General features: G+C 38.1%; 1 long non-coding RNA gene across 1 annotated transcript; it reads right to left on the bottom strand.

The window, feature by feature from the left end:
• Positions 1-8,705: 8,705 nt before the first annotated feature.
• LOC104100189 (uncharacterized) lies at positions 8,706-11,296 on the bottom strand. Its single transcript, XR_687189.4, has 2 exons — positions 10,968-11,296; positions 8,706-10,624 (listed from the first exon to the last, which is right to left on the bottom strand). It is a non-coding gene; the product is annotated as an uncharacterized lncRNA (long non-coding RNA).
• Positions 11,297-12,456: the final 1,160 nt, after the last annotated feature.

Here is a 12,456-nt window from a genome sequence, read left to right as displayed (position 1 = left end):
AGCAAACCAACCCATAATGAACTAACATTTTGCATACAAGCCCAAATAACATAACGAAGCTATTCCAATTGCTGGAACCACAACCCAAATCCGATATCAAAAAGTTCACTCCAGGTCCAACTTTCCAAAAATCCATCTTTCGCCATGTCAAGTCAAATTCAACGACGGACCTCCAAATCACAATCCGCACCCTAAGTCCAAAATCACCCAACGGAACTAACAAAACCATCAAAACTCCAATCCGAGGTTAAATGCTAAAAAGTCAAACTTGGTCAATTCTTCCAATTTCCAACATCCGAAATATTCTATAAGATAAAAATCTCGCATGTACACACTGTATAAGTCTAAACAACTTCTATCAAGCCATATCCATAACCCAAGATGTAATCACATGACGTACCACACCACTCGCATACTCGTAGCAAAATTTCCGATCATAGTAGCTGCTCAAAACAACCCAATATCGGCAATAAACCTCATATCAAACAAAACCTCATTTTAAAGCCTTCGTACAGTGTCGACAATGAAAGAAACACGCAGAACTCATAACCATTCATAAGATCAACACGTCACGGAGCCCCCTCTCTTTCGGCAATAACTATAGGAATTTCTAAGGCGACATCCGATACTATCCTTCCAAATATACCGCAATCAAATCTGATGGCACCCATCATAGATCCGACGACCTCATCTTATCAAATACCAGCTACTCTATTGACATACCACACCAATACTACCCAGAGCCACAAACCGTGCAATCCGTGCACCAATATGCAACAATACAAATGTACTCAAACATGAAAAAATGACTCAAATGACAGGACTGTCTCGCAAGCTCAACAAGTACCGCCACAACGCAATGCTAAAAACCCATCACGCACCGTAGAACCATAACACATGAATCTAACACAAAGGATCATATCTGAACATGACTCCTCTGCAATGCGTGACCCCATTCAAACACTTGTCCATAAGAAATACCTCAAGCCACCCTGCTCAAAATCAATAGCCGCACGCAACTCAACATCAAGTACCCAAGGTGCATAACCATACCCACGGAGAAGAAAATGACACAATTGCACATAAGCCCGAAAGAACTTAACCAATGCACAATCAATCATGCATCACCCAAATACATATCTCGCGCAAATTCCTATGTAAGGCCCTAATAGAACCGCACCATGTGTGCATATAACCAACAAATCATAACTCCTCGTAGCATAGAAGGGTAACTCATAGAGCATATCAGAACATGAATAATCTCAACTCCAACCTAATGGATCATCCTTCAACAGTAGTAGTACGGAGTCCACCAATCCGACCCTATGTAGAATACTCATCCTAATTGGGCCTACCAATAGGCCCCAAATCAACTCTGGTCATCCACAAATAGATAAATACCCCCAAAAAGTCCACAATATCCTAACCATAATACAGGCCATCCTCTTACTAGCTTTGATCACATTTTCACAGTCCACAACCATGAAACAATCTACTTCTAAAAACTCCTAGTCTCCAAATCCATAGAACACATGAATCACCATATCTGATCCAAACTCCACCGCCTGAATGTCTAATACATCTCTTATACATGATCATCCCACGAGGAATTCCTCTCCAATTCCTCCGTGCTATATAGCAATATCTGAAAATCAGCAGTCGGTCAGCCAAGAGAGCGCTGCAATACCAATGAAGTATCCATAAATCATAACACATCACGTCTGAAATGCGCACCCTTCTCAGGCAATACCAAGTAGTAATATCATTCACATAGTCATATAAAACCTTCAATGTTGCCTAAGAATTTATGTTCTCCCCTTCAAAACAGACTCGTGACCTTGCACATGCAATTCTCGATGCCACACAACACACCACATCTATCATACCATCATGTGAAGAGTACAAGAATCTCATAATCAACTTTGAGTCACAAGCAAACTACATACTCAATTCGCTAGGAACCTTTCGTGTGATCTCATTCAGGAGAAAATCACAATACACAACATGTTCCATACAGCAGTAAGAAATATACACCTCGAACCGTGGTAGAAACCATTGAGAACTCTTTGGAATCCATTTACACATAGCCAAACTATCAGAACCGAATCCCTCTATCTCAACCAAGCCATGCAATTCACCAAAACCCAACAGCATTACCACGAAACACCTTTAGAGACTCGCCACTTCATAATTACCCAAAGAACCAATTATATCCATTGTTGTGCCGATCCGACCTACTATCAAGTTGTCCTATTTCTCCTAGTTCCTTCTGAATTACCTTCAAATTGATACTCCTCCTCGCCATAATACCACAATCCTGAACCAAAACTTACCATATGAGACCCTAGCATAAAACCACACCGCCCTAAGACTCATAAGTCATTGTATCTCCTCTTAAGCACCACAAAAGTGCCACAATTGAGACACCTACTATGAAGAGGCCTTCTATGAATCTAAAGTCATTTTCTTCACCTTCCTGATAATGAAATGTATAATCCATAATGATATAGAAATACCACGAGTCTTGACACCATTCAATGCAAATCTCAGATTCTAGCCATATACATGTCCGAAAAATTCTCAATTTCCACATATATATCTTGAACCCATTAGAACCTCCTCGAGAGTCATCCACTCCGTTCAAATCTCAATTGCACCGATCAAACGGGCCGAACGACCCGTGCCCCATTATCACAACAACACCCAAGGAAGTAATCCACACCTCCAAGCAACCGAGTAAATCCCTACTCCAGATTTTCAATCATCTTATTTGACGAATCATCTTATTTAACGAATAACAATTCAATCATCCCATGATTTTCATATACCCATAGAGTGTAATACAACCAGTATCCATAAATTCCTTTACTCGAGTCATCCTCGATCTCAACCTATACAAGTCATAACTTATTCACAAATATACCTTAAACCGAAACCAATATAACAGATAACCGTGAAATCAACTAGTCGATAGCAGACTCCACCATTTGGCTCAAAGCCATGGAATAAAACATCTGATAACTTACAATAACCATACCACATTACTGCAGTGTGATTCAACTAAATCCTTCATAAGCTCATGTAACACAAACTATCTAATACTTCAAATTATCTGCAAATCTCGCATTCACCCTTCTTACAGTCAAGACAACTTCCACAAGCAGTCCAAACTCAAATTGCAACACATATAATTCACTGGTAAAGGAGAAGTCTCTACAAAAAAAACATAGAGATCACGCAACCTCAGGAACATAGAGATCACTCACCTACTTTGCCTCAAACTGACAACTCTCTATACCCTTCAACAGCCACAACTACTACGCCATCACTTAAGCTTCCCGAGTCTGAGCTTATAACACGACATGAAAATCTACTCCACTCCACAATTAAACAACATGAAAGATCCTTCAATACACCCATAACTCGAGACTATACGTCAAATCAAGACCGAAATCAAGCACCCGATAGTCCTTATTACATGTCAAGAAAACTCCTCTCGTCACATTATAACAATCTGAACACTTCCCGCAGTCACATCATACTCGTTATATAGAAATCCAATAACCCATCGAGCAATAAATTCCACTAATAGGGACAATACCGGACTTATAAGTCCAAAAGCACATGCTCACACAATCAAAATCTCTATGCTCAAGCTACCATAAATAACCCGGCCTCAAGTCCTCCAAACTGGCCCTTCAGCATATAGAAATCACATCTCGCACCTCATCCGTGGAATCACAAGCCGTCGATGCAGAGCTGATACCGAGCGCTCACATGTGCAGACAAATGCGTGGAGGGAATTCAAAGAGTTACACTTCAAGATAAATCAATGTCGCACGATAAGGAAAGAAAGATGGGAAATATGTCCTAAATGTCATGTAGCCTCTCGAAGATGGGTATGGACGTCATCATACCGATCTGCAAGACTCTACTAGACACTTGCTCATGACTTGTAAAACCTATGAATCTATAGCTCTAATACCAATTTTTCACGACCCAAAATCCAACTAGTCGTGATAGCACCTAACCCAACCCGCTAGGTAAGCCAATTAACCTCTATCCAATTTCAATAAAATTTTATGAAACTATAAATTAAAGAAAATATTTGAATCTTATACATTTTCCAATGACTGGTAGTACAAATCATAAGCTTTTATGATTAGAATTTACAATGCAGATATGAAATAAATACATCATCAGTTCGAAAGGTACATAAACAAATTTTTAATAATCTAAGGCTACCATGAATAAGAGGTACATCTTCAAATCCAAATCCCATTGAACATAGCAACTTCAGCAGCCAACATCTGCACGCAAGGTGCAGAAGTGTAGTATGAGTATAACCGACCCCATCTACCCAATAAGTAACAAACCTAACCTTAGGTTGAAAGTAGTAATGAGCTGGAACAAAGGTCGGGTCCAACACCAATAGCCAACAACAGTTCATAACAATGTAAAGCAAGTAATAAGAGAAGTAACTCAGAGATAAAATGCTCAGCTTATTCATAGTTCAAGCAAATAGTTTCGGTTTTCAAATATATCAGTGAAATCCAAAGTCTTTTACCGAAAATTTTCCAAAATGTGAGTAAGCTTTCAACAGTAAATAAGATGCTTATTTTCTTTCCAAATAGCAAGTGTAAAATGCATCTCTATGCCCATATGTCAATATATTTGAGAAGTCATGAATGGCATGATACCGTACAGCATGAGAAAAAATGCGTCTCTATGCCAGTATGCCATGTGTGCATGCCAAATGCGATGCGACTCAGTGATAAAACTATATCTATACTCTCAAAGTAGCAATTGACTCAATCCTCCTTGTCACTTAGTTCTCACAGTCACTCAGTCCTCACAATCACTTAATCCTCCCAATCACTCGGCACTTAGCAATCGTATCTCGGCACTCGACACTCGCACTCAGTAGGTACATGCACTCACTGGGGGTGTGTACAGACTCTGTAGGGGCTCCTTCAGCCCAAACGTTATAACTGCACGTACAACTCATGTGCTATAGTATTGTCACGACCCAATTTCCCCTCCGTATGACGTCGTGAGGGCACCTAGTCTCTACGATTAGGTAAGCCTAACTTTTGCGAGATAAATTTAACAACATAACTGAATACCATGACAATTATCATGTACATCAACCAACTCCTCAACATACTAGATAGCATTTCGCAAAACCTGGAACATAGTGAATCACAAACTACAGAAAGAAAATCTAGTGTCTCTATCATTAGAGTCTGACAAACGATAATGGACATGTGAAAGAGTAGAAGGGGACTTCAAGGTCTGCGGATGCAGCAGATATACCTTGATGTCAACAAAGCTGTCCCGGCTCACTAAGAGTGCGGCTGATAAGGAGCACCTAGATGTGCACACAAAAAACATGTGTAGAGAGTAGCATGAGTACACCACAATCGATACCCAGTAAGTGCCAAGCCTAACCTCGGTAGAGTAGTGACGAGGTTAGGTCTAGGCCCTAATGAAATATGATAATAAATCAAGGCAAGAATGAAATATCACAGTAAAATAAAGACTGAAATTTAATAATAAAGAATTCATAGAAGGCAATAGCTCAATACACAGAAATACAACAAGGGATCTACTGAGATACCATCTTGTAGTCCCAAACGTAAATGTGCAGGGGGATCTACCGTAATACCGTTCCGTAGTCCCAAAATAAATATGCAAGACAGGGGGATCTCCCAGAATATCATTCCGTAGTCCCAAAGTAAATATGTACGACAGGGGGATCTCTCTGAATACCATTCCGTAGTCCCAAACTAAATATGCAGGGAGAACTCCCGAGGAACTGCCTCGTAGTCTCAAAAGTAAATATACAGATCAAACGACAAATACAATAGTTAACAGTAAGATTTCTACGACTATACTGATAAAGAACAAGGAAAAAGCAGGAAATAAACTAGGCATGCTTCACAAAATTCAAGTAAGCAGTTAAAGCACATAGACATGCGATATTAGACTAAACAAGATAGATACACATATTGGAATGACTCAATTAAGAATGAAAATAGATTAATACTCATTATAATGGTATAACTCAAAATAAAAGGAAAACAAGTCGATGCTTAGTAAAAATTGGGTTTTACAACAACTAGCTTGTGTACGTACTCGTCACCTCATGTACACGATGCTCACATATCACAATTGTTCCAAATCCCAAGGGGATTTCCCCCACATAAAGTTAGGCAAGCCACTTACCTCGAACCAAGCTCAATCAATCAGTAAGAATGCCTTTTCCACGAATATCCGACTCCGAATGGCCCAAATCTAGCCAAAAATAATTACATATCATAAATACAACTAAAATAGACTAATCTAATTAATGAAATCAAGACTTTAACAAAATTTCCTAAATCCATCCTAAAGAGTCGACATGGTCCCATATCTCAGAATCGGGTAAAAGTCACAAAATATGAACACTCCTTCACTCACGAGTCTAGCCATATCAAATTTACTAAAATCCGACACCAAATGGTCCTTCAAATCCACAAATCAAACTTTCCAAATCCCTAGTCTCAAACTCCCAAATTTCACCTTAAATACACACTAACTAGGTGGAAAAATTAATGGGGAAGCAATATTATTGATAAAAAATTAGCACAAGGGACTTACCTGAAGAAACCCCTCAAAAATGCTCTCAAGAAATCGCCAAACCTGAGCACAAAATGTTGAAAATGAGCAAAAATCGCGAACCCTTGCATTTAAGTGTTATGTCCAGAAAACTCGTACCTATAGAGCTTGGGTCAAATAATACCGACACATCTCTAAGACAGACTAGAACAGTACCTGAAATGACAAGATCAGAAGCAACTACCTCTACACGAGCAGGATGGGCATAATATCTGGCCTGGCCTCCTCTTCTAGGGCGACCTCTACCTCCCTGACCTCCACCTCGGGCTGGCTAAGCAGGTGGGGTGGCGGCTGGTGTTGTAATCATAGCCTGAGGACCCGGTGGAGCACTCTGTGGATGAGAAGTCTATGGAGGTGCACCCCTCCTAAATGTGGGGCAATCCCTCACCATATGGTGAGTGTCGCCACACTCAAAACAATCTTTGGGAGGGCGTGGCTATTGTGGCTGGCTCGGGCCAGATCTGCTGGACTGGCCGCTAGGAACACCCCGTGCAGGAGGCACACTAGATACTGGCGGTGCATAATAAGGCTCTTGGGGGCCTAGAAGGCGCTGGAACACCACTGACATCAGGAAAAGCTGAATGAACGGGACGACTCACATAACCCTTACCATGGCGAGCTGCTGCGGTACGAGCACCAGAATAATAACCAGTCTTTCGAGACCTCTTGGCCTCTCTCTCCTCTCTGTTCTAGGCAAGCATGCCCTCCAATCTCCTGGCAATACTCACAACCTGCTAATAAGAAATATCCATCTCCAACTCCCTAACCATACTAATCCGGATGTTGGGGTGGAGTCCCTCAATAAACCGTCGAACCCTCTCTCAAACTGTGGCAACCAAGGCTGGTGCATGTCGGGCCAAATCACTGAAGCGGACTGCATACTCTGACACAGTCATAGAACCCCAGCGCAACTGCTCAAACTCCGCGCGCCATGCATCCCTGAGGCTTTGAGGGACATACTCTCTCAAAAATATATCCGAGAACTGAGTCTATGTAAGTGAAGCTGCCTCATCCGGACTACTCAGCTCATAAATATGCCATGACTGATAGGCTGCTCCTCTAAGCTGGAATGTAGTAAAAGAAACCCTACTCGTCTCCGCTACGCCCATAGTATGGAGAATACGATGACACTACTCCATAAAACCCTGAACTTTTCAACTTGCACAACTCGTGCCGAAACTTAGCAAATCAACCCGGGATGAATTTAAATTTTGCACACAAGTCCCAAATGACAAAATGAAGCTATTCAAATTCCCGGAACCACAATCATTAAGAGTGAACGACCAAATGACAATTTAATAATTACTATATAATAATAGAGTGGGCCAAACCCATCAGTCTAGTTACGGGCACGACCTAGAAGGGAGAAACCTAGCGTAACAAATACTAAGTGAATAATTAAATTTAGATAACCAAGAGAAATTCACTACAAAGTTAAAGCGTTGGTGGCGTGAACTTAGAGCGCTAGAAAGAGTGAAATATTCTTGAATTAATCTAGGAGAGATATTATTAGTTCTTTTTGTTATAGTGACAACGATCGAGTTGGGAACAAAGTGGTCACGACAAGCATTATAGTATTTGTAAGTCCTTGAGAATATAAGTATAATTTAGTAATGAAAACCTTACTATTTAGTTAGGGGTGTACATAGACCGGATTTGTTCGGGTTTTTCAGACTTTTTTTGTTATATAAATTTTATTTCAATCTTACTTTGTTAAATTTTTTATAAGTAAATATATGTCTATTAAAAATTATAAAAATTAATAAACATATGATCTATTAAAATAATTTTATGGGATAATTTTCTCAGTAACATGTAATAGTTATTTTTTTAACATCTCACAAAAAAGATTTCTTAATGTACACTTTCAAGGTTAATCAGATTTAATAATTAAACCTAAAAATTAATATGATACCTAAATTATTTTTTATTTAATTTTATATTATCGAAATACCACTTCAAAGATATACAAATTTAATAGATCTTGACATATGAATATGGAAGAACAAAAGGATTGACGCATTTCAATAACACTTGATAAGAAAGTGATCAAATAACCCATTATTTAAAGTTTATAAAAATAAAGCACTTCATAAGATCTATTACATATTACATCCATATCAGAATTCCAAATAGTTCTAGACATTTTTGAAATGCTGAAGTTGATGTGTGGGCATACTAGAAGAGACAAGATCATCAATGAAGATATTCGAGACAAGGTAGGTTACACCCTTAATCTCGTTCCACCCGAAAATCATGTTGATCGTTAGTTGGGGAGGGTTTTCTCCTATCTTCGAGGGCTCTACGTTATCTTGGTTGCGGCTGTAATTATTTTTTTCCCGATCGCTTAAGAACTCTCTGAGATGGCCGTTTTTCAACAATGTCGCCACTTCCTCGCGCAGATGTCGACAGTTCCCAGTCGATGGCCGTTAGTCCCATGACACTCGCACCATATATTAGGATCTCTTTGGTTGGGATCAGATCTCATTGGCTTCGGGAACCATGCTTCTTCCTCATTGTCGATACCAGCTCCACTACACTGACATTGAAATTATACTCGGATAATCTGCGATAGGTGGAATCTCGGGAGCCTGATACCTTTTTGTCCTGCAATGACTTTTTATTCTACCCGCGGTCAGTTCTTATATCGGGAGAGAACCTGCTCGCCGACCGATAACCTCTGCCGCATCCTTCAGCCCTTTCGTAGGGAAAAATCGCCCCTTAGAAGATCGATGGTGGGTTTTGTCATACCTCCTTTTTATGGGAGAAGGAGTTTTTTTAATTAAAGTGACATTATTGAAATGAGATTATTTATTTTTATTTTATAAGAGTCTCCACTCAATATTATTTAATTACGGTGTTTCGGGTCACCATTTATTTTAAATCCCAAATAAAGGAAATTTGACTCAGTAAGGAGTTCTGTTAACCCGGAAGAAGGTGTGAAATATTCTCGGATTACGTGGTTCTAGCACGATTGCTTTACAATCATGGTTGGCTTAATTAATGGATATTACGTATTTTAGAACCTCCGTGCATTTTAACCTTTTACTGCATTTAAATTACTTGATTATGGCATTATGAAATAATCTTGAAACGAACCACCTGTGTGTGAATCCATTTTATTTAGGGTTCTAAAATCTTGTCACGCGCACGTGTACACAATTAATAACACTTAATTAAATATTAGGATTGTTTGGTCAAAGTAGCGCGAACGCGTACCTTAATTTATTTTGAATCATAATTATGTCAGGCGAATGTGTAGATAATCACGATAATACATTAAAGGCGTGTCTAAAACATTCTGCGGGTATTTGTAGTTATTTATTTTCTGTGATTTGAGATTATTGCGAAGGTCTAGGGATTATGGAAAAGCACGGTAAACTTGGGAGGGTGTGTTTATTATTTAAGTTGTTTTACTAGAGGAGGGGCGTATTTCAACATTGTATGTCACAGTTGGAGATAATTATATTTCCATTGACATGAGTCATGTGGATAAGGTTTCTAAATTTTAAAGGTATAGAAGAATTATTCATGGTCACATTCATCTTATTTTAACAGATTTGTTAATGGGCTTTTGAACTGGGTCCAACGCCTAAATCAGCTAATTTGAGGAAGTAGGCTTCAAAAGTTAAAGTAATGCTCAGAGTTTAATTTAACTCTGACCCGCTTCTGGGCCAAATATTATGTCCCAAATCAAAGATGTCATAAATATATGATTTAGCAAATAAGAGACAGTAAAAGCTTGTTTACAAATTACATTCACGGATTACAAATATACCAACTCGAATAATCAATTACATGTAATTAATTACTAATGAGAGATTATAACACTAGACTGGATTTGATTTAAAAAGTACATGTATCATTTATTAAAAGAAATTCCTTCCAATATTGCTTCTAGAAATGTGTTATTACTTTAGCTAAATCCTGGCCAGTTTTGCAAACTGCCTTCTCTTACCGTTGTCTACCAATGAAAGAAAACAGGTTTAGAACTTGTGAGACTGCAAATCAAATAAACTGGTGGCAAGATCTGCGGCTCTTATCTCATGATTAACTCACCTGTATTATTCTTCAACCAACTAATTTACATATGACATAAATCAATTACTAACAAATAATTACTAGTGAAGGAAATGTAGTATTCTATGACATCAATTTAAGTTCGTAAAATGATATGATCTATAGGTTCGTAACTTATTAGAAACAACACAACATAAAACAATTTCGATTCAAGGAAAACAACTACATTCAACAACTAATTTGCATTGATTCAAGTCGAGATTATAGTTTTAAGGATTGAGTTGTACCTTGAGATGTAGGGAAGAAGAAATTGAAGAGGAAACTAGAACTCAACAACAGATAAATTAGCAAATCAACAGAGATTCAAGTGACAGTTTCAATTTCAATTCCAAAAGCAACTTGAAAACCCAAATAGTTTAACAGAGATCAAAGTCTATTTGAATTTCTTTTGGTTTTCTGTTTTGTTTTTTGAACTTTTTTTTTCAGATTAGAGTTTTACTTCTCCAAATATATTTCAGATGCTTGTGTGTACTACTAAATGCGTGTGTGAGAAGAGTAGTGATTAGTGAAGTGAGAAAATGGTTGAGAATGTGCGTGTATCAATGAAATCAGGTGAGATCTGTGTATGTTATTTTATAGAAATTCAGAGCATCTATTTCAGTTATTTTTTTTATATCCCTCTAAATTCTATTATTTACCTACTAATCAGTACCCGTCCCTCTTTTCTCTTCCTTTTTTTGCAACTTAGTCCTTACTTCCCTCTTCTAGAACCATCATAAATGGCTAACATATTTATTCCCTATGTTTTCATTTTTCAAATGCTCCTTTAAATTTCTAGTAATTACAAATAACTATAACAAGAAATTAAACCAAATTAAAAATCAAAACAGAGCAAACAATATTCAAAAACCAATCAATTTAACAAATAACCTACTTCAACATGTGATTAACTAATCCAGGATCAAATAGCCTACAAACTTGTGTAATTAACCTAACTCTTATGCAATTAAACTATCATTCTAATTATGCAAACACAAAGCTAAAAAAATAACTTTCGAAAGGTTTAACCAAATCGAAACTATAAAAATGCAAAACGAGAAATTATTGTAATAAAACAGGGAGCAATAAAAATAAAACAAAAGGATGCATTACCATAAGTATACTATTGCCGCCAGAGAACCAAATGAAAGGAGATGATAAAACCTTAGAATGATCGGTGGACGATTTCCTGACCAATAGTGGTCATCAACAAATAACCATTGATTTTGTGTTTCACAACTCGATCAGTAGTACATGCACTAATTACTACTAAAGTGAGAAAGACAACAAACTCAGTGAGTCAGCAAGGTTTGACCAAAATCCGATGACCGTAAAACGCTATGAAACAAATATCAATTGATAACTCTCAACAAGACCAGTCGATTGATGTAAGTTATAACGTGAAATAGGTCCGGATTAGAAGAAAAATTAAAAAGGGGGTCAAATTAGGGTTTTGTAAATCTCAAATCTACTAAGTGAAGTGATTAGAACGGATTTCGGGGATTCTAACAATAGATTTGGATTAATGATGGGCTGGGGATTATAAGGTAATATTTTGGGTGGATTTAGAGATCATTCACCGCCGTAGGCTATTTCCCATCGCGACGGATGACGAATGTAATGACCCGACCAGTTGTTTTGAGCTCTAGAATATTGTTCGACGATTTAAGGCCTTGAGTAGCATCACTTCATATTTTATACCTTATACACATAGACGGAATTGAATTTCAGGAAGTT

Source organism: Nicotiana tomentosiformis, chromosome 9 (assembly GCF_000390325.3).
Source record: "Nicotiana tomentosiformis chromosome 9, ASM39032v3, whole genome shotgun sequence".
Classification (NCBI taxonomy): Eukaryota; Viridiplantae; Streptophyta; class Magnoliopsida; order Solanales; family Solanaceae; genus Nicotiana; species Nicotiana tomentosiformis.
The sequence above is the reverse complement of the archived record's forward strand: the minus strand, read 5'-3'. Positions and strand labels throughout refer to the sequence as shown.